Here is a 23,237-nt window from a genome sequence, read left to right on the forward strand (position 1 = left end):
AGTTCTAAAAGTTTTAGATATCATAAAGGCTATTACTTTATAACTTAAAGAATTGGGAAATTACATTGGGTTGTATGATTCTAGGAAAGTTGCTTAGTGACACAATTTCTGTATCTGCCAAATATAGGAACAGAGAGAGATGAACTGAACCTTTGATACTTCATTACTTTGGCATCTGATAAAAGCTAGAGAACTTCTCTTCAGGAAAATACATATACTAACTATACATAAAACTTTTCATACAAGATGATCCATATAAACCCCTAAATTACACGTACCCAGACAACGGGCTATGGATACTGATTCTAATAAGTCTCAAACTACACAGCATTTTAATAATCCAGATCATAAGTCAATATTCCCTACTACATGTCTCTAACATGTTAGATGCTGTCGGAGATAACCAAAGGGCATATGTATAGACTTTAATTTCAAAGGATTTACGACCTTGGAGGGAACAAAAGGATGAATACACATGAAAAAGAAAAATTTTAAATACCAAGTTATCAACCAACAAAATGTATGCAACGTAGACAGCAAGTGCTACAGAAGATCAGTCAAAGAAGAGAGAGATTGGGATGTGAATAGAGTATTCAAAAAAGATGCCAGTCTTGGAAAGTATTTTCAAAACTTTAAATTTTTAAGTATGGAAGTAGATCTTTTTACTCAAATTAAACATTTCACAGAACTTCAAAATATAAAAAGAGATAAATACAGAAATGGTTACATCAGGAGTAGGAAAAACACAGTTATTATACGCACTTCCGTACTTCCAATTGCCTTCAGATCCCATCTATAAAACCCTGAGATGCCAATAAACACAATTAGCAAACCTGCCAAAATGTTAACAGCAGTATTTGTATACCACTAACAATATTCACCTAATACTAACAGGAGAGAAAACAAAGTACACAGTCCCAGATGCAGATAGGTGGCTAGTTGCGGTAGTTTAGGAAATGTTCTCTTCTAATTACTTTCTGAACTATGTAACAACTAAGAGTGATATGAGAGATTGGAGGAGAGAGGAAGAATGAATAGACAAAGTAAACATACAGTGATCAACTGCCATGTTCGTTTGAGGCCATTCCACTTTCAAAAGCCAATTTCTCCAAAAAGATATGTCCCCCCAGAACCTGTGAATGTAATCTTATTTGAAAAAAGGGTCTTTGCAGACATAATTAAGTTCAGGATCTTCAGGTAGATCCTCCCTCCTGAATTACCCAGGTGAACCCTAAATCCAATGCCAGGTCTTCTTACAACGGACAAAAGAGAAGACAGAGAGGAGAAGACCAGGTGAAGATGGAGACAGAGATTGGAGTGATATGGCCATATGCCAAGGAAGCCAAGGAATGCCAACACCCACCAAAAGCTGGAAGAGGCAAGGAAGGATTCTCCCCTAGGCTGGTCACAAGGAGTGCAACCATGCTATCACCTTGATTTCAGACTTCTGCCTCCCAAGAATACTGAGAGAATAAATTTCTGATGTAGGCCACCCAGTTTGTTGTTGCTACAGCAACACCATCCTTTCTCACTTTCTCAAGAACTTTCCTTAAGTTATAGTCTTCTGCATTCCATCATCATTAATTTCTTCCAATGACTAAGAATCAAATAACTATAATATTTCGGGAAGAACTAGATGGGCCTAAATTTATTATAGCTACTAAAATTACAGTAAACCAACTATATACTCTATTGTTTACTTAGTTTTTGTTATCAAATTCTACCAGCACCATCCAACAGAACTTTCTGACTCCAGTGGGAATGTTCTGTATCTGTGCGTCCAGTTTGACAGCCACTAGCCACACGTGGCCATTGAACGCTTGAAAGGTGGCTAGTGTGACTGATGAGTTTTATTTTAAATAAAATTTTATATTTTATTTAACTTTATTAACTTAAATTTGAGTATCTATAACCTCAAGGCTAGCCACTACCTTACTGGACCAATATAGTTCTAGACTATTACGGTTTAAAAAGAACACTAGCGGGCTTCCCTGGCGGCGCAGTGGCTGAGAGTCCTCCTGCCGATGCAGGGGACGCAGGTTCGTGCCCAGGTCCGGGAAGATCCCACATGCCGCGAAGCGGCTGGGCCCGTGAGCCATGGCCGCTGAGCCTGCGCATCCGGAGCCTGTGCTCCGCAGCGGGAGAGGCCACAACAGTGAGAGGCCCGCGTACCACAAAAAATAAAAAATAAATAAAAAGAACACTAGCTTTGCAAGACGGTCTAGAGAAAAAGGATTATGTGACCAAATAAGCGTAGGAAATGTGTGTACTCTATTTCCATCTTGAATTTTCATAGTGCATATCAGCATATTAAAGGCATTGAGATATCTGAAACAAAGAAATCTGTTTGACTATTATTCAGTTTTTCTAAAACTTACAGGATTTCAGAACCCTCTGACGTTTTAGGGTGAGGTTCCACAGCTAACATTTACATAATATTTATTATGTGTGCCAAAAGTTATTGTTTTAAACATTTTATCCAAATCATCATTTTTTAAAATGCTCACAACTTTATGAGGTGGGTACTATTAGCTCCTATATTTTTCAATTTTTTTTTCAATAAATACCTGCATACTTCAGTACAACACAATCCACAGTTAGTTGAATCCATGGATGTAAAACCATGGACACTGAAGGCAGACTGTAAAAGTTATGTGAAGGTCTTCCACTGCGAGTTGTTCAGGCAGGATAGAAGGGGAAGAAGGGTGTCAACACACCAATCCCCCATCCCTCTGTGGAAAAACTCGGGAACAGTTATCTCTGCCTCAAAAATAAAGCAATTGATAAATGACTCACCCAAGGGCAGGATGCTAAAGCAGTTTAGATAAAGTCAGGACTCAAACCCTAGTTCTTTTGATTCCACATACTGTGATCTCTAACCAAACACAAACTTTTCCCCACACTTAAAGACCTGTAAACTATATTTATTGAAAAAAAAATCCACTTATTAAGTGGATCCAACACAGTTCAACCTATGTTGTTCAAGGGTCAACTGTAAACATGATCAATTTTAAAACTAAAAGGGATAAACAGAATGCCTTTATTTAACAAACAAGGAAAGTGAGGCATAAAGTATTTGAGCAGACTGTCCAACAAAGGTCACATACAACTCACTGGTTAGTCAAATTCAGAACTGCAGTCTCAGAATTACTTGTTAATTACAAACACATAGAAATCAGTGTATTTCTCCTCATTCCAGTCAACTAAGAGTTTTCTACAGAAACCAAAATTTTGCTTATTAATATTATATCTAAAATTAGTTCAAGGGGTATAAAAATTATAGAACCTCACATTTCAAGATGGAAGAGGAAGCATATGCTTGTTTCCCCTTCCAAATCTGACTGAATGTCAAAAAGTATGTTTTTTATATATGAAAATGAACAAAAGTATAACAGCACCACAAATCAAGGAAAGATGCCACGCACAGACAACGAATTTGAGAAATAACAAATTCTAATTTAACAGAAAGCTAATGTAACAGAATTGACAAAGCAGTGACAGGAGACATAACAGCAAGAGCAATTTCTTTATATACTATATTTGGTACACGAGGGTAGCTGCCCAACCACTCCTACCTTACCCACAAGAGTCAGATCTGTTTAAATGCTCTAATCTGTCATGAAAAAGTCCTCTTTTATCTAACAACTGTGTAGATTCCTCGCCTGCCTTTTTCTTTTTTTTTTGATAACAGCTTTATTGAGATATAATTCACATATCATACAATTCAACCATATGAAGCCTACAATCTGATCATTTAACATATACTTATACTTCTGTAACCATCATCACTATCAATTTTAGAATATTTTCGTTAACTCAAAAAGAAATTCCATACCCTTTAGCTATCAAAACCCAATCTTATATCATCTTCCCCCAACCTAAACAAACACTAATTTACTTTCTATATTCTGTATTTCTACTTATTCTGGACATTTTACATAAATGGAATAATATATATGTGTATGGCATTGTTGACTGGATTCTTTCACTTAGCATAATGTTATCATGATTCATATATGCTACAGCATATATAAATACTTTATTCCTCTTTATTGCTGAATAACACTCCATTATAGATATACCATATTTTGTTTATCCCTTCATCCAACAATGGACACTTGGGTTGCTTTCATCTTTTGGCTATTGGGAATAATGCTGCTATGAACATTCATGTACAAGGTTTTGTGTAGATATAACATTTTCATTTCTGTTGGGTATATACGTAGGAGTAGAACTACTGGGTCAAATGGTAACCCTAAGTCTAACTTTTTGAGGAACTCTCACACTGTTTTTCACTTTCTGCCTAGTTTTTTCTCAGAGACAATTCGGGGAAACCTACCTGTCTAGTTATATGACAAAAGAACAATTACAGAATAACAGAGTTGCTATAAATTAACTTTACCACCATTGAATTTTTTAAATTAATAGTTGAATCAATGACCTAAGCAATTAAAATGGACACAGATTTTAAAAAGATGAAGAGAACGAAACTCAAATTAAGAAAAATACCCAGAAATTGTATCAAAAATGTAAGAGATGAAAAGTATGAAAGAAAACTTAAAAGGAACAGAGAATGAATTAGATGGTCCAAGATCCGTTTAACATGAATGACAGAAAAGGAGAACAGAGATAATAAAGGGTAAGAAAGAAACACTAGGAAAAAAAGAAGTCGTCAAAAGAGAAAAAAAATATATATATATATATAATATTCAGATATCTCTAAACACCAAGCAATTATACTTGGAAGTAGGGACTGGAATCCACACTTGGACATACCTTGTTAAATTTCAGAACTCTCATATTAAGAGAAACCCTTAAAAGCTTCTGGGGTGAAAAATAACACACTACATAAAAAGGAATAAGAATCAGAATAACATCAGACTTAATACAGGAAGCTAAAAGACAAAGAACTACTATATTCTATGCTGGTGTATAAATCAGAAAGAAACATAAGGGGGAATTCCCTGATGGTCCAAGGGTTATGACTTGGTGCTTTCACTGCTGAGGGCCCGGGTTCAATCTCTGGTCGGGGAACTAAGAAACTAAGATCCCACAAGCCCTGCAGCACGGCCAGGAAAGAGAAAGAAAGGAAAGGAGAAAGGGAGGAAGAAAAAAAATTGCATGGGGTTTAAAAAAAAAAGGAAAAAGTGACAACTGTGTATGACTTTGGAAAAGTGTAAGTATTTTGAAAGAAATTTAAATGAAGGTCTATTATATTTTTTTCATGTAAAATTCTCCCTTACATAGTCCAAATTTTAATAACAAAGGATTGTATTTTCTCTTCTAAGAGTTGATTCAATCACACTACTTTGTTCTACAGAGAAAAATATCTACCTAGTTATTCAGTAATGATGTTTTGTTTGGTTTTCAACTTTTGAATCTATGCAGAGATAAAATATGTAACATTTAATTATACTTATAAAACAGATTGTAAAAACATCATCTATAACACTGACATTTTGAAGATGGAAGAATGGAGAGATGAAAAGTTTTCTTATTCTCATTCCTTCATTTGAAAAGAGTCCACAAGTATCTCGTGTTAATGACCAACTTTTTAAAAAGAGGCTTTAAGTAAACTGTTTAAAGTCATAAAGTCACGGGACTCCTCTGGTGGCGCAGTGGTTAAGAATCCGCCTGCCAATGCAGGGGACACGGGTTCGATCCCTGGTCTGGGAAGAGCCCACATGCCGCAGAGCAAGTAAGCCCATGCGCCACAACTACTGAGCCCGTGTGCCACAACTACTGAAGCTCGTGCACATAGAGCCTGTGCTCTGCAACAAGAGAAACCAGCGCAATGAGAAGCCTGCACACCACAAGGAAAAGTAGCCCCCACTTGACACAACTAGAGAAAGCCCGTGTGCAATGAAGACCCAACGGAACCAAAAATAATTTATTTATTTTAAATAAATAAATAAAATAAAATTTCCATCCTGTTGCAAAGAAGTCTCTTGACTTTCCCTAAGCTTTAAAATAAATAAATAAATAAACAAATAAATAAGTCAGTAGAAAAATTAAAATATCTAAAATAACATAAGTAAGACAATGAGGCAGGAAAAAGGAGAAAAAACAGTGTATGTGCACTATATTCTTCAGCTTTCAGATGAGTCAATAGATAAGTAACTGTTAATTCAAAAAATGGGGCATAACTACATTATTTATATTTATAACAGTAAACTATTAAAAACAAACTGTTGGACTTCCCTGGTGGCACAGTGGTTAAGAATCCGCCTGCCAATTCAGGGGACACTGGTTTGAGCCCTGCTCCGGGAAGATCCCACATGCCGCGAAGCAACTAAGCCCGCGAGCCACAACTACTGAGCCCCCACGCCTAGAGCCCGTGTTCCGCAACAAGAGAAGCCACTGCAATGAGAAGCCTGCACACCCCAATGAAGAGTAGCCCCTGCTCGCTGCAACTAGAGAAAGCCCACACGCAGCAACGAAGACCCAAACGCAGCCAAAAATAAATTAATTGATTTTTTTTAATTAAAAAAAAAAAACCTGTTAGTGTTTGCCCCTGTATGGAGTGGAGAAGAAGGGAAGGTTTTTTTTAATTGTTTCTTCATTTTTAGTTCTGTTTTATTTTTTATAAATTTCTTAAAGGTACCTGAAATAAACATACAATTTTAAAACAGTATTTTGAAATTCAGCGCTTGTGTAACTACCATGACCATCACCACTACCAAAGACTGACAGACAAATAGACAGACAACTATATGTGTGTGTGTGTGTGCGTGTGTGTGTGTGTAGAGAGAGAGAGAGAGAGAAGGAGGGGGGGGCTCTTTATTCTGACTCATTGATCTATATGCCTACCCCTGCAAAAATTCCATTTCTGTTTAGATATTATTGTTTTATCAGTCTTAATGGAAGGACAAGTGCTCTCTTCATGTTCTTCATGAGTGCTTTGACTATTCTTGGCCCTCTTGGACCTCCACATAAATGCACAACTAGATGTCCATTTCCAAAAAATAACTTGTCAGAATTTTGACTAGGATTGCAATTATATATATATATATATATATATACACACACACACACACACACACACACACACAACACACACACACACACACGGAAAAGTGATATCTTTCCAATATTAAATTGTCCACTTGTAGCCGACATGGTGCACAACTAAGATCCATGAAGCAAGCCCCCGCCCCCAACAACTATCCAATCCATGATTACGGTATATACCACAGTATAGTTATTTAGGTCTTTAACATCTATTAGTTTCATAATTTGTGCCATAAATCCTGCTCATCTCTTATAGTCACGACTTCATACTTCCTATGTTTTAACAGTACTGTAAATGATATTTGTTTAAACCTAATTTTTATTTGTTTCTGGTATTTAGAAATATAGTCTTTACATCAATTTTTTTATCCAATCAAGTTGCCAACATCTCTAATTAATAGCAATGATTCTTCTGTTTTTGCCACACATATATAGTCATAATTTGTGAATAAGGAAAAAAATGTTTTCTCCTCTTTTCCTGCCTTAGTGCACACACTAGAACCTCCAGCATAATATGCACAGAGAATAAATAGCAGTGAGAATCAATAGGCAAATTAGTCTTATTCCAAATTTTGGCCTAATAAATCCTGATGAATTCTGATGAATGATAGGGTAAGTCCATTTCAGAAAACTGGAATGCTTAATTTTTCACTTTGATTTATTTTTACTGTGTGTATGCATTGCTTCTACTAAAGAGTTAAATATTTTTAAATGTTGTAGACTTATACTACTGATAGATATTCATATATTTCAATTTAGAAATATTAAGTAACCAAAACATATGCACAATATAATCCAAGAAAAGTGCAATATATATATATGTATACTGCAAACAAAATTATCCAATATACATGTGTAGTAAAAAGGACCTGGAAGACTACAACCAAGGTGTTAACAGTGGTTCACTCCAAAGTACAAGCAATTATGGATCTTATATACATTTGTTTTGATTGTGTAATAAGCATATAAATTGTTTTCTAATAAAAACATTTTAAAATCTACTTCATCTTATAATGGAAGAAAAGAGCAACTTTCCATACAGTTATATAAATAGAACTACATACAGAACAAAACACAGAGCAGAGAAGTAAGTGTTTCTGAATGAAAGAGGCCGGGAAAGTTTAACTTTTGAACAATAATTTGACAAATAAGGGAGAAAAAATATTCAACGGTAGGGGTAAAACGAACACATATTCAGAAAATAAGTTACAGGTAATGTAGGTAAAATAGTAAAAACAAACAAAACTCCCTGTGCTAGGCTAATCAATTTAGACATTCTTCAGTAGGCAACTAGGAATTTTTAACATCTGTTTACTAATAGTGTGAAAGGCAGATTTTTTTTTTTTTTTTTTAATGATGATAGCACTCTTCTGAGGACAGGGTAGAATAAAAAGAGGCAGATCGCCAACCTTTGGAAAAGTTCATACCTAAGATCAGATGCTGAGTTAAGGGGCTACCAGGAAGTGATCAAGCTAAGGAATCATTTCTGAAGTTTAAGACATAAGATGTGATAAATAACTAGGTGAAAGATGTGGCAGAGGGAAAACAATTCTGAGACTTCTACTTCGGATTATCAGTTGGATGGTGTTAGGAAATACAGGAGAGAAGAAAAATCATATAAAAAAAAGGGAACTCCTAAGTAGTTGATTATCAAACCCAGAAAATTTTCTGTTCACAGAACTAACTGCATTGAGGAAAAATTTATTTTCTTTAATCTCTTGCATGGATTCGGCACATTTTCTCTACACACTTTTCTAGTTGATACAAAATCTCTGGTTTGTGTATGAATGGTCCACATTATCTGTGTCAAAACCATCAGTGTACACAGTGGAAAATGCTAGGAAAAGATGAAAGACTGTGTATATTTAATGAAAGAACAAAAAAGTTCAGGCTAAAACATTAATAAGTCTCAAAACCATGATTACAGCTTTGCAGGGATATAATCAATTATATAAAAACCTTATTTTCTAAGTTGTTTAGTGATGACAGAGTTTATGATATCTTTATAATTTGCAGGGAACTTCTATATATTTCCAGTACGTGATTTTTTCTATAGGGAGAGATGCGTGGCAATTTTAGTACTTTATAGATACATTCTTACTTTCTCCATTTGGTTGAGCTTCTCTGTCGGAATGGAGTTGGCATATCAAATACCTCAATCAAAAAACACAACTGGGACTTCCTTGTTGGCACAGTGGTTAAGAATCCACCTGCCAATGCACGGGACACAGGTTCGTTCCCTGGTCCGGGAAAATCCCACATGCCGTGGAGCAACTAAGCCCATGCGCCACAACTAATGAGCCTGCACTCTAGAGCCCACGTGCTGCAACTACTTAAGCCCGTGTGCCTAGAGCCTGTGCTCTGCAACAAGAGAAGCCATCACAAGGAGAAGCCCATGCACCGCAACGAAGAAGAGCCCCCGCTCGCCGCAACTAGAGAAAACCCGTGTTCAGAAATTAAGACCCAATGCAGCCAAAAACAAACAAACAAAAACACAATTGAAAGAGCAGTAGCTGATACATTTTCCTACCAGCAATCTGGCAGGATTTATGAAGCTCAAATTAATAAAGTATGCAGTTTTTATGATGCTAAAAAATTCCAGAGCAACGTTACTTAAATCAAATGCCAGAGAAAACTGGATTCAGTGCTTATCAAACTTCTGCATGAGAGTTTGCAGTTGACAGAAGCAAACAAAGAATAAGAACAACAAATCTGATAACAAAAATATTTAAAGCATTTCTAAATAAAAGCAAAATCAAACAAATTAAAAACTAGAAATATAAAGGATAAAACCTGTTTAACAAATATGAAAAATGGTTATCTTTACCCAAAAGATTTTTAAAATATTTTAATTATCATTTTATATATTTTAACATTTACTTTTAATGAATTTATTGATTCAATATTTTAAAAATACTATTTTAATATTCTCATATGAGAAAAAGAAACTATTATGGCTCATATAAATGGAAAAATGAACAGTAAACAAAAGAAAAATGATAAATGTTGAAAAAGAATCAGCTTCGTTCACTAGTAATCAAAAACATGTAAACAGATTTCTGCACATTAAATTGGTTGAGTATAAACTATTAATACTCAGCATTACTAGAGATGTGAAAAAGCTGATATAACCATACAGTGTTAGTGACAGAACTCTTTTGGAAGGTAATTTAGCAATACATATCAAGAATCACAAAAATTTTTATATACTATTATCATAAAAATCCATTTCTAGGACTCTACCCTAAGGAAGTAATCCAAATCATAAATAATGCTATATGCAAAAGCTGAACATATTACCATAAGATATAATAAAGTTTAAAACAAAATATTCAAAAATAGTGGAATGATTAAATTATAATGATTATCATTGGACAGAATATAATATAGTTCATATTATAATTGTTTATATGCTGTACTATTCTAGGAAGGAATTCTGGCAGCTTATGATGATACAATTAAAATAGAGTGAATGAATAAACAAATGTATGAAAATGACATTGAAACTATAGGTAGCAAATTAAGATAAAGTCGAAAGAACACAAAATGTAAGAAATGAACATTTGTAGTTTATGAAAATCAAAATATAATAAGGGATGTTCTTATATTTACTGTTCAAAGAGATTATCAGAATATAAAAAGGTATTCAACATGTTCAGTATTTTTCGTTAGAATTTAACAAAAATGAACAGAAGAACCGCATTAACAGCCCATCAGCATTTTAGACATAAGCCTTTTCCTTTTCGATATTTTCTACAATCTGATCATGTATTTATATTCATTTTAAAATGGAAGTATTTTTATTAAAGAAAACTTTTAAATAAAAATGAATGTCACTGGAATGTAGTTCAGAATTTCTTGGAAGACTAACCTTATGGAAAAAGCAGAAAGCAATATACCATATACTTATAAAGAATTTTTAATACTTGTGCTGATAGTATATAGGAGAATTTAAATTCTAAGTAATGCTTTCCACTCTCATATCACATATTATTAAATACTTTATAAACAATTGATAATTCTTGACAATAATATGAAAGCTATCTATATATCTGTTTTGTTTCTGAGAAGAAAAGTAAAATACAAGAGAGTGGAGAAGATTTCAAATACTAATGTGGTAGGGAAAGCAATGACTAAATACTAGTCTTTTAATCCTAGTTTAGTATTAGACCATACCTCAGAATGGTAGTATGCACAGAAAAGGTATCATATGAAAATGATCGAACATGAAAATTTAAAGTCTATTAAAAGATAGCACACAATATCAAAAATACAACCCAATCAAAAAATGGGTGGAAGACCTAAATAGACATTTCTCCAAAGAAGACATACAGATGGCCAACAAACACATGAAAAGATGCTCATCATATTAGAGAAATGCAAATCAAAACAGTGAGGTATCACCTCACACAAGTCAGCATGGCCAACATCAAAAAATCTACAACAATAAATGCTGGAGAGGGTGGAGAAAAGGGAACCCTTTTGCACTGTTGGTGGAAATGTAAATTGATACAGCCACTATGGAGAACAGTATGGAGGGTCCTTAAAAAACTAAAAATAGAACTACCATATGACCCAACAATCCCACTCCCAGGCATATACTCGAGAAAACCACAATTCAAAAAGACACATGCACCCCAATATTCATTGCAGCACTATTTACAATAGCCAGGACATGGAAACAACCTAAATGTCCATCAACAGAGGAATGGATAAAGAAGATGTGGTACATATACAAAATAGAATATTACTCAGCCATTAAAAGGAATGAAATTGGGTCATTTGCAGAGATGTGGATGGACCTAGAGACTGTCATACAGAGTAAAATAAGTCAGAAAGACAAAAATAAATATCATATGTTAACGCATATATGTGGAATCTAGAAAAACGGTATAGATGATCTTATTTGCAAAGCAGAAATAAAGACAGACGTAGAAAACAAACGTATGGATACCAAGGGGGGATGGGGTGAGATGAAATGGGATATTAGGATTGACATATATACAGTATTGATACTATGTATAATAAAGAGATAACTAATGAGAACATAACTGTATAGCACAGGGAACTCTACTCAATGCTCTGTAGTGACCTAAACGCGAAGGAAAACCAGAAAAAGAGGGTATGTATGTATATGTATAGCTGATTCAAGTTGCTGTGCAGAAGAAACTAATAGGACATTGTTAAGCAGCTAAGCTCCAAAACAAAATTTTTTAAAAGAATGTGTGTGTGTGTGTGTGTGTATATATATATGTATAACTGAGTCACTTTGCTATACAGTAGAAATTAACACAACATTGTAAATCAACTATACTTCAATAAAATAAACTGAAAAAAAAGATAGCACAGACTTCTGATAAAAATAATAATAATACTGATGATCATAAGCATGCTACTCACAGCAGCAAGAGTTTCTAATTGTGGAACAGCTGGGCAGTGACTAAATGACCAAAGTAAACATAGGCAAGCTAATATAATCCATCCTTAGCTAACATAATCCATCCTTTAGCATAAAAGCCATTTTGGCATTTAAGTCAAGCCACAAGTATTAATGGAAATAAATGCAGGATAGTATATACTACAAAGAGATTCACCTTTTCAAAAACAGTAATTATTATACTAACTACAACATGGTCAGATAGGTTATGGGAAAGTCAATAACTGAAAAATTTAATGGAAGACAATTATGATGCTATACTGAAGACAGCATCTACATTTTGCTGCTTGTTAACATAGTGTACTGTTTGTTTCATAAAATTTCCAACTAGTTTCTACTTTACAAAGTTAGAGTGAGGAACAAATAGTGAAAGATTTTTCAATGAGTTGTAAGAAGTAAACACAAGCAGAGTCTAACATAATATATCCAATGGGATATATTATGTTCTGCTCAGAAAATTTAGCACTCAAGAATAAAGAATACCCGCCACACACAAGTAAAGAAAATCAGGAGTGTGCAGAGTAAGGAGAACAGTACTTATTGGAAGATGATACTATAACAATGCATATTCACTATACCTTAGAAAAACAATCACAGTACTCTTAATTCCATTGACTGTGACCCACACATAAGGATATGAATGAAAAACTAAGTCTTATTCCTGTAATCTGAGGATCAAACATCATCTAGTTCAATTTGTAAGATCTAAAGAAAGTTTTAGAATGTAGGGCATTTTTAATTCGTATCATCGCTCGGTTTTTAGGTTAAGAAATTTCTTCCAAATATACCTCTTTTTTAACTCTAAATAAATTACCCAATCAATGATGTAAACTGGTATGACAAATGGCAAAGATATAAATGTGAGAATTTTAAAAGAAAACTTTAGAAATATAAACTTTTTATTCTCTAACATTCCTAAAAAAAGTGACTTACCAAGCAATGATATTTTTCATATTATATAATATTAATTCCTGACAAGTCTGACAACCTATGCTCAGTCTGAATATGTCATAGTGAACCTAGCAACTAAGGGTGCTAAAGCAGCATTCATAATTCATAATGACTTAAACAGTACTGACCTACCATTTCAAAAATATACTTCCTGTTATAAAAATACTTTGCAACATTTAGTATAAATATTAACTTTGAGAAGTATATACTATCCAGAATACATAAAGAACTCTCAAAATTCAATAATGAGAAAACAATCCAATAAAAAATTGGGCAAAAGATTAATAGAAACATTTCCAAAGAAAGGACACAGACAGCAAATAAGCATAGATTCTAACATCACAATCATTAGGGGAATCCAAATTAAAACCATAAGGAGATACAGCTATTAGAATGGCTTTTAAAGAAATAACAATACTAAGTGCTGACAAGGGTGCAGCACAACTGAAACTCACACATTGCTGACAGAAATGAAAAATGGCTACAGTCTCTTCAGAAAACAATTCGGCAATTTCTAAAAAAAGTTAAACATATACTTACCAGCTGACTCAGGTACGTGACTGTTTATAACAGTCCTATTTATAATCATCAAACTCTTGAAATAACCCAAACGTCCATCAGTTAGTGAATGGATAAACTAATTGTGGTACATCCACACATTCAAGAACATGGGTGGATCTCAAAAGTATCATGCCATGTGAAAGAAGCCAGACATAAGAGGGCTACAAACAATATGATCCCATCTATTTGACATTCTGGATAAGGCAAGGCTATAGGGACAGAAATCAGAGTAGTGATTGTCAGGAACTGAAATCAGAGAGGAGAAATTGACTACAAAGAAGTATGAGTTTGGAGGACAACAGAAATGTCCTAATTTGGTGATAGTTACACAACGGTATACATTTGTTAAAACTCATAGAATATTACATATAAAAACAGTGAGTTTTACTCTATGTCAAGTATATCTCAATATACCTCAATAAACCTGACTTATTTTAAAAAAAAAAAAAAAAGTATTTCCCTGGTGGCGCACTGGTTAAGAATCTGCCTGGTGGCGCAGTGGTTGAGAGTCCGCCTGCCGATGCAGGGGACACAGGTTCGTGCCCCGGTCCGGGAAGATCCCACATGCCACGGAGTGGCTAGGCCCGTGAGCCATGGACACTGAGCCTGCGCGTCCAGAGCCTGTGCTCCGCAACGGGAGAGGTCCGCGTACCGCAAAAAAAAAAAAAAAAAAAAAGAATCCGCCTGCCAATGCAGGGAACACAGGTTCAAGCCCTGCTCCAGGAAGATCCCACATGCCATGGAGCAACTAAGCCTGTGCACCACAACGACTGAGCCTGCGCTCTAGAGCCCACAAGCTACAACTACTGAGCCCACGTGCTGCAACTACTGAAACCTGCATGCCTAGAGCAAGTGCTCCGCAACAAGAGAAGCCACTGCAATGAGAAGCCCACGCACCGCAACAAAAAGTAGCCCCCGCTCGCCACAACTAGAGAAAGCCCACTCACAGCAACAAAGACCCAACGCAGCCATAAATAAACAAACAAATAAATAAATAAATTTTAAAACTAAATAATAATTAAAAAAAGAACATACTATCTAGGGGGGCACCAAAGGAAATTGCCCAAAACTCTCTCTCTTCAACAATGAGATCCCTTGCTCTAAGGATCAGGACAGGGTTCAGTGGCTTTCCCAGGCAAGCCACTTAAAGGGCAAAAAGAGAAATCTAACTGGAATGGATTGGGGATGGCGCACTGACTGGTGAGAGGGCCTGTCTGATCCTACTCCATGTTTAAAACACAGGTCTGGAACGTTGGACTTTTTCTTTTCAGGAATGATTGGGTCTGTTCTTGAACTACATTCTCCACATCTCTCCCTTCTCTTTCATAGGCTCTTAAGGCCCTCCACCCCCTCCACCCCTGCTCTCCAGAGGTAAAGATGTACAGGAGTAAGTAAGAGCTTGCTCTATTGCAACATGATGTTTCTTCCAATACTTACAAGAAATCTGAGTTCTTAGTATGATCTGTCTCCTAGCAATTCTGAAGTGCAGGTTACGTGTGATTCTATTTGTGTACCTTGTTTTAAGAAGAATGAGTAAATTCACCTTCCTTATCCTCTAAGCCCAGTTAAATCATTTTTGATGAATTTCTCACAATTAGTAAGTGGTAGACTCAGGACTAGGAGATCCATCCAAAAATTAAGAAAAAATTAAAATCATGTAAAATAAAAATAAGAGTATTTAGAATAAAACACCTTGTGGCCCAAAACTAAATGAATTACTTTTTAATAAAAAGGCAGCTGGGGGCTTGTTTTTAAGATGCATCCAGAAAATCATTCTAAAAAGCCCGAAAAATAAAAGGAAGAATGATAAGGAAAAAAAAATAATGGGAGAGAAGAAATTAAAGAAAAGAAATAGCTCCTTAAATTTTAATGTGTAATTTTTCTAGTTAACTGATATTAAACAAATGAGAAAGATTTCATGATTCTACCCTAATGTAGGACCAATCATCCTTAAGCAAAAGAAAAATAAAAGTTCTTATAAGTAAAATATAAGAAAGAATATCAATAGGAAAGTGTCCATAAAACCATCATTTATAGCTTCTAGTTCTATCTTAGGGCAATTGCTTCCCACTTTCACAGTAACTACAGCCTCTTTTACCCCAGTCTTGGAGGGAAAAAAGAGAGAGAGAGCTCATCGTACATCATAAGATAAAGGAGATCTCACATTGTGCTAACATCATGGCACAGAAACCAAACATCAACGATTTTGAAAACTTCATAAAGAAGACATATTAGGGATAAGACACAAGTAAAATCTTTAGAGTAAAACTCAAAAAATTTAACTTCCTTAAGAAAGCATTCATAACTGCCAAGTAGGGTTTTTGATGAAGCTCTTTCCTAAACTTCTCATCTAAACAAATAATAAATGAAAAAACATCAGTAATTCTAAACAGGTTATACTTATTAAGACCAAATGTTAATAGAATAACACAGGGGGAAAAAATCCATAGGCAAATAGAAAGATTCAAAGCTTTGAAATCTTTTACCACAAATGTTTAGTGAGGTTCAAAAAAATTCACTTAAATGTCAGTTTGATAAAAGCCAAAAGAACATTTCCCACATGTGTTTATATTTAAGCATATTTTTAAAAGATGGAAAAAGTAACAGTCATTCAAAACCAGGGTTAAGCTATTAGTTCATAAGGATTGTAATTTAAAGGTATTTCTCCAACCTCTAATTTTATTTTCTTTGATAAGAAAGCAGTTTTAAGCATGTGTTGCTTAGATAAGTCCTTATTCAATTCTAAAATGTTTTAGTTTTTAATTATTCCCATTTATAACTCTGAAGATGAAGTTTTTGCACATGAAATAATCAAATATACTGTTGAAAAGTACTTTGTACATAAGTATAGATGATTAAGATAAAATGAATTATTCCTAAATTCAGATGTACAGCATATGTATTAAGTTTCTACTCATTATAAAAACACACAACAAAATTTCACTAAACCAAAGTATAATTTTCATTAAACAGTAAAACTGTTTGATACTTACTATTAAACTATACAAGAAACAGCCACATATAAGGAAAAGAGAAATACTGTAAGACAGTGTTTCTCAAAATGAGATGAATAGTCTCTTGATAAACCTAGAATGTCATCCATATGTCCACAGGAAGTTCCAAAACACAAATTATACTTTTTCCCTCCTTTACTGCTTTGGTTTTGGCTGTTATTTCTATCACAGAATACATGGTTTGTAATGGGCCTTAGTTACTCTGATTGAAAAATTCTATAAACATATGTAACAGATATGGATAGTATTCAAGCAATAATTAATCATTTTTCTCTACACAACTATAAAAAATATCACTCATGGTCTTCCCTGGTGGCGCAGTGGTTGAGAGTCCTGTCCGCCTGCCAATGCAAGGGACGCGGGTTCGTGCCCCGGTCCGGGAAGATCCCACATGCCGTGGAGAGGCTGGGCCCATGAGCCATGGCTGCTGGGCCTGCACGTCCAGAGCCTGTGCCCTGTAACAGGAGAGGCCACAACAGTGAGAGGCCCGCGTACCGCAAAAAAAAAAGAAAATATATCACTCATCAGAAACACTCAAACATTTAAATCTTTTATCCAAACATAATATATAGAACTTTTGATTCTGAGTACCATATAGTGGGTCATAAGCAGCACTCCTACTGACAACAACTAGAAAAGTCATGCAAATTATAAATCATTAAAGGTAGAAAAGATCTATGGAAGCAATGAGCACCAAATGAATAAATTTCCAGGGAGGTCAGAACTGTTCAAAGGGTAGGCCAGCCCTGGTAGCTGTCTGCCTGACCTGTCCAAATTTGTACTCAGCAGCATGAGGCTAGAAAGACTAAATTTGACATTTCAGGGACCTCAAACACACAGCTGGTTTGTCCCATAACACATCTGCTGAATTCTGAAAATCAAATGTAAGCTAAGAGGGTAAACCCAAATCACCTAAAAACCAGAAAGTTTGCCCAGTTTGGCAGTGCTTATAAAACAAAGGCCAAGAGCAAAGGAACTAAAAACATGATAGGCAAGAAATGAAATCCCTAGGAAGAGTGGAGAATAAAAACTAAGACACTCTTCTGCTGGGGACTGGGAGAGGACATGTATCTATCCTGGTTGTATCTAGAAGCTTAAAATTCAGACTTTGGGTTTAGCAGAACAATGGTATGGAGGTGGAGGGCCAGCGGGTTAAAAAAAAAGTTGGAATTTTAGTTATTACATAGTACTAAAGTGATAAAATTGGAAACTGAGTGTCTAAAACAAAATGTCATATGGTTACCAAAGGGGAAAGGGGGTGGAGGGATAAATTAGGAGGTTGGGATTATTATATACACACTATTATTAATAAAATAGATAACTAACAAAGATATACTGTATAGCACAGGGAACTATACTCAATATTTTTTAATAACCTATGAGGGAAAAGAAGCTGTAAAAGAATATATGTATTAGTGAATCACTGTCCTGTACTGGTGAAACTAACCCGACATTGTAAATCAACTACACTTCAGTTTTTAAAAAACAAATTTTATAATGTCAGTCTCCCACTTGAGCTATTTGCCAAATTTTGAAGGTGTGCTGGACAGAAGGATGAAGAATTAAGCTAGAAACCTCTGAAGGCAGCTCTGGTGGACTGTTTCACACAGCTGATGCGACAAAGAACCCAGTGGTCTAAACTAAGAGTCCTAGAGAGTCAAGCTCTAGAAACAGAGGCAAACAGTGTAGACTGAATCTATCAAAACCAAAAATCAACTTTGACCTAGCTTTAATCCTTAACTTTATTAAGGTGATCAGCTCTCCTGTCACTCCACATCAGCCTTGTATACAAAAGGGTGAACACGCTGGTAGAATATACAATCTGAAGGATCAACAGTTCTTATATAAAGTGTCTGGCAAACAATAACAACTGATAGTTATGGAAAGAGGCAAAATAATTTGATTAAAAACTAAAAATAAAACAAAACTAGAAAACATTTTCAAAATGATTTAGATACTGGAAGTAAAGAAAAGAATGCATAAACTAGATGAAAAAATGGAGAATTTCAACAGAGGATTAAAATTATAAAAAAGAGTAAACATCTAGAACTGAATAATTTGATATATGAGTTTAAGAATTTATTGAGTAAGTTTAAACCTAGAATATTCTCTCTAAATCTTCCTATTACTTAGCCCCAGACAAGTCTCAGTCATGGAAGTTTGTGGCAGAACTGGGAAAATAAAGCCCCGGCTCTCTGGCTAGAGGACCAAAGAGGAGAACTCCAGGGAACCAAAACTACTAAAACTCTTGAAATATCTGGAAAAAAAGAAAGACTCAGCAAAGAAATACAAGATGTAAAGAAGACCAAATAAAAATTAAATAAGTGAAAATTTAAAACTCACTAGATGGACTGAAAAGCAAAATGGAGAAGACAGAATTAAAACTCAGTATACTTGAAGACAGATCAATAAAAATGTTACAGTCTGAACAACAGAGAGAAAAATGATTTTTTTAACATGAACAAATACTCAGATACCTATGAAATAATACTAAAAGATCTAACATTTATGTTACCAGACAGTGTCAGGAGAAGAGAAAAAATGCAGCACAGAAAAAAGTTTTGAAGAAATAACATCTTATTATTAAAACTTCCCAAATTTGATTAAAGACACACTCTTACAGGCTTAAGAAGCTCAAAAAACCCAAATATTATAAAGCCAAAGAAATCCATGCCCAGACAAATGAGAAGAACCCAGAGGGTGGAACTAGGTGGAATATCAGTATTTAAGAGGAAAAGGAGGAAGGAAGGAAGGAAGGAAAGGAGGGAGGGAGGTAGGGGGGAGGGGAGGGGAGGGGAGGGGAGGGACGAAGGAAGGTCCATCCAGCATAGTCAAATTCCTTACTAAGGACATATAAGACAAATTTGATACCGATATGGTCAAAATATGATTTTACACTGCAAGGCATCAGGACAGGCAGTGTTCCTCAAACAAAGGCTCTGGTATAGACAGACCTTGCTTTAACTTCATGTTCATCTAGTAGTCTGACACGGGGCAAGTAATTTATTTTTAATTTATTTTTAATGTTTTCCTCATTCATAAAACATGGTATTAAAGACCCTATCTGTTTTTGCATTCCACAATATTTAAGCATAGTGCCTGACATGCCACATACACACCAAAAAAAAAGTTTGATAAATAAATGGATGGATGAACTCTGGAAGGATTAAATGAGAGTCTTCTTGCTACTGCTGCTGGTGGTGTTGGATTTTTAAGGTACAGATTACCAACCTGTACACATTTTAAGGAAATTAAGTTTTTCTTGAATATTTTTTAAAAGAACCCAATATTGACATTGATTGTGATTTTGCCTATGTCCCAGATACCTACTAGACACGAGGTGGGCTATGAAGGCAAAAGAACTCAAAAAAAAAAAAAAAAAAAAAAGAATGTAGAACATTGTTATTAGAGAGAAATTTAACTATAAGACATAAACCTTAGGTTAACACTTAGATATGATGTTACCTGGTGAGAAAAAAATCAGATTATTTCTAAACAACTGAAATCAGATAAGATGCTCCTACTTGCTTCCTTTACAACAGGCTCAAGAAGAGAAAAGCCCCTGTGTTTGTAGTGCAATATTTCACTCTTTCATTTATTAACTCTTTATTATCTTTCTTTCAATTAGTATGAATCATTACCACTCTGTTGTATTATGCCAGTGCCTTGAACATAATAAGCACTCAATAAATGTTACCAACTATTTTTATAACTATGGAGGAATAATTTAGTTGCTGATTTTTCAAAGAATTTGCAATTTGGCTGCCCTCTAAAAAAAGAACTAAATGACTGACATCTTTAAAAGTTTAAATTTAAACCTCCCAACATTTCGGAAAAACACTTGAAGCAAAACATCCTCAATCTCTACTAAGTAATGAAGAATAAAATCTATTGCATGACCCGTTAAACAACTGACCAAATGTCACAGCTATAAAAAACCAAAAACGAATCACATAACAAAGTTGATTCAAAAGCACATGCAACACACAATATTATTTTTTACATTATTGTTAATGCAATTCTCATTTTGATATTACATTTTAAAAGAAGGATTCTGAAAATTTATCAGTATAGAAGTTTTATTTTATGCATGTCTTTGCAGCAAAAGACACTAAAATCAGTATGAAAAGTGTTTAGAGACTGAGGAGATGTTTTCTTTCATCTTCTGAATACTACCAACAGAGATCCCAATAAAGAAAACCACAAGTTTGCTGGAGTTTAAAACATCTGGGGAATAGCTTAAGATATTCATTCTTAAGAGTTCCATGTTAAAGAACAGCCTGAAGGGTAGATGATAAATCTGCTCTAAAAGTGGAAGTGTGTTTTTAATCCCATTGAATATAAACAGACTTAAAAAAAGAAAAAAGGAACTATAATTCAGAAGTAAAGTACCAAAAGACAAAAATGCTCCATAAAAGAAAACTTGAAAAACAAACACTAGGGCTCAATATATAGGACTTAATTACAAAATAATCATGAGAATATAATGATTTTAAAAGGATCAGCAACCAGAAGGTAACCGTCAATAATCCTTTGTAATTGCTAACTGAACAATATTGGGTGATGACTTCAAATTACAAATATTCTTGTCAAAGATGTAAACTCTCAAGAGATAGCAATAAGCTCTCAGAAAGCTACTGTAAGGGAAAAATGGATTAATTTATATTAAAAATCTGAAGATGTATTGTTCTTTTGAATCAAGATATGAATGTAAAGGTTTGTTTCATAAAAGATTATTTACCAATATATATATTATAGGATGTATCAAGGCATGTTATATGAGATCCTAAAACTCTTATTTCTCACAGAATTTAAAATAAAACTGCCCATGAAGCTTAGTAATTTGCAGGAGGTATTCATACTCTTTTTTTTTTTACTTAATTAATCTATTTTTGGCTGCGTCTGGGTCTTCGTTGCTGCGTGCGGGCTTTCTCTAATTGTGGCGAGTGGGGGCTACTCTTCATTGCAGTGCGCAGGCTTCTAACTGCGGTGGCTTCTCTTGTTGCAGAGCATGGGCTCTAGGCATGTGGGCTTCAGCAGTTGCGGTTCACGGGCTCTAGAGCACAGGCTCAGTAGTTGTGGCACACGGGCTTGGTTGCTCCGTGGCATGTGGGATCTTCCCGGACCAGGGCTCAAACCCATGCCCCCTGCATTGGCAGACAGATTCTTAACCACTGCACCACCAGGGAAGTCCCCATACTGTTTTTTAAAACAACCGCCAGCATTAGACTCAGCATAATGTGGAATAAAAATCCTTTTCAGTATATACTGGATTTCAGAAGTAAAAAACTTTGAAGAATGGTTATCAGTCAATTTGGAAGCAAAAGCAAACAAAAAAAGGTAAAGAAGGCAAAGCCGTGAATTCCAAAGTTAGACAGCTACTACAGAAGAGTGTTGCAAGAAACCCTATAGGATATACTCTACTGACATAATTAACGAGTGAATCTTGTTTCCAACACTTCAGAGATTTAAATTACATTACACAGACAACAAACTTTTCCAAATTTGAACATTTTTAGTATTTTCTAAATGCAAGAACTCTAAAATGAGAATAAAAGACAATCAATTCAATGCATAACTGGTTTCTAATTAGACATACTATTATTCCTTCAGGGGGAGAGTGGGTTCAGAAAAGTTTCTCTGTAAAAAGTCAGGTAATAAATATTTTGGGCTTTGTGGATAAAGAGAAAAACAAATGATAACAGTATTATTTAGGTAGTTATAAAATAAGAGAAAAGAATTTCCAAAAAATTTTTGGTAATTCAGGTCTACTATTAGTAGTAGAACTAATTCTTTTGTGGGGAATAACATTTCATTTAATGAGCGTTCAAAGTTACTGCTCGCTATCCTCAAAAATGACTGCAAATGTTCACCTACTAACACTGATCTATAATGAGATTTTACATATTTCAACTTTGAACGTCTTTTCACACAGATATACTGCCAAATACTGATATCAATCCACAAGCACATGATTTTAATTGAGTATATTCATCACTTAGAAGGCATTTACAGAATTCTATTACAGAGGTCTCTTGATATTTGCCTTTTAGCATGTCACTACATTTTAGATCAATCACTTCTAACTCAAGGTTAGGTAGAGGCTCCTCAACTGCATGGTTGGAAGATTCCGAAATAAGGAAGTTTCTTTGCACTTCCATCAAGGTCTGACAAATACTGTTGGAATTGTAGTTTCAGCCTGGAAAATATATCTGCTACAAATGTGTGTGTGAATGGAGATATCACTCTTTGCTTTGGCTTCT

General features: G+C 34.8%; 1 protein-coding gene across 4 annotated transcripts in view; it reads right to left on the reverse strand.

Moving 5' to 3' along the window:
• Positions 1-23,237, reverse strand: part of ADK (adenosine kinase) — a 486,162-nt gene that overhangs the window by 308,245 nt on the left and 154,680 nt on the right. The gene's annotated exons all lie outside the window — the stretch shown is intronic.

Source organism: Globicephala melas, chromosome 16 (genome assembly GCF_963455315.2).
Source record: "Globicephala melas chromosome 16, mGloMel1.2, whole genome shotgun sequence".
Taxonomy (NCBI): Eukaryota; Metazoa; Chordata; class Mammalia; order Artiodactyla; family Delphinidae; genus Globicephala; species Globicephala melas.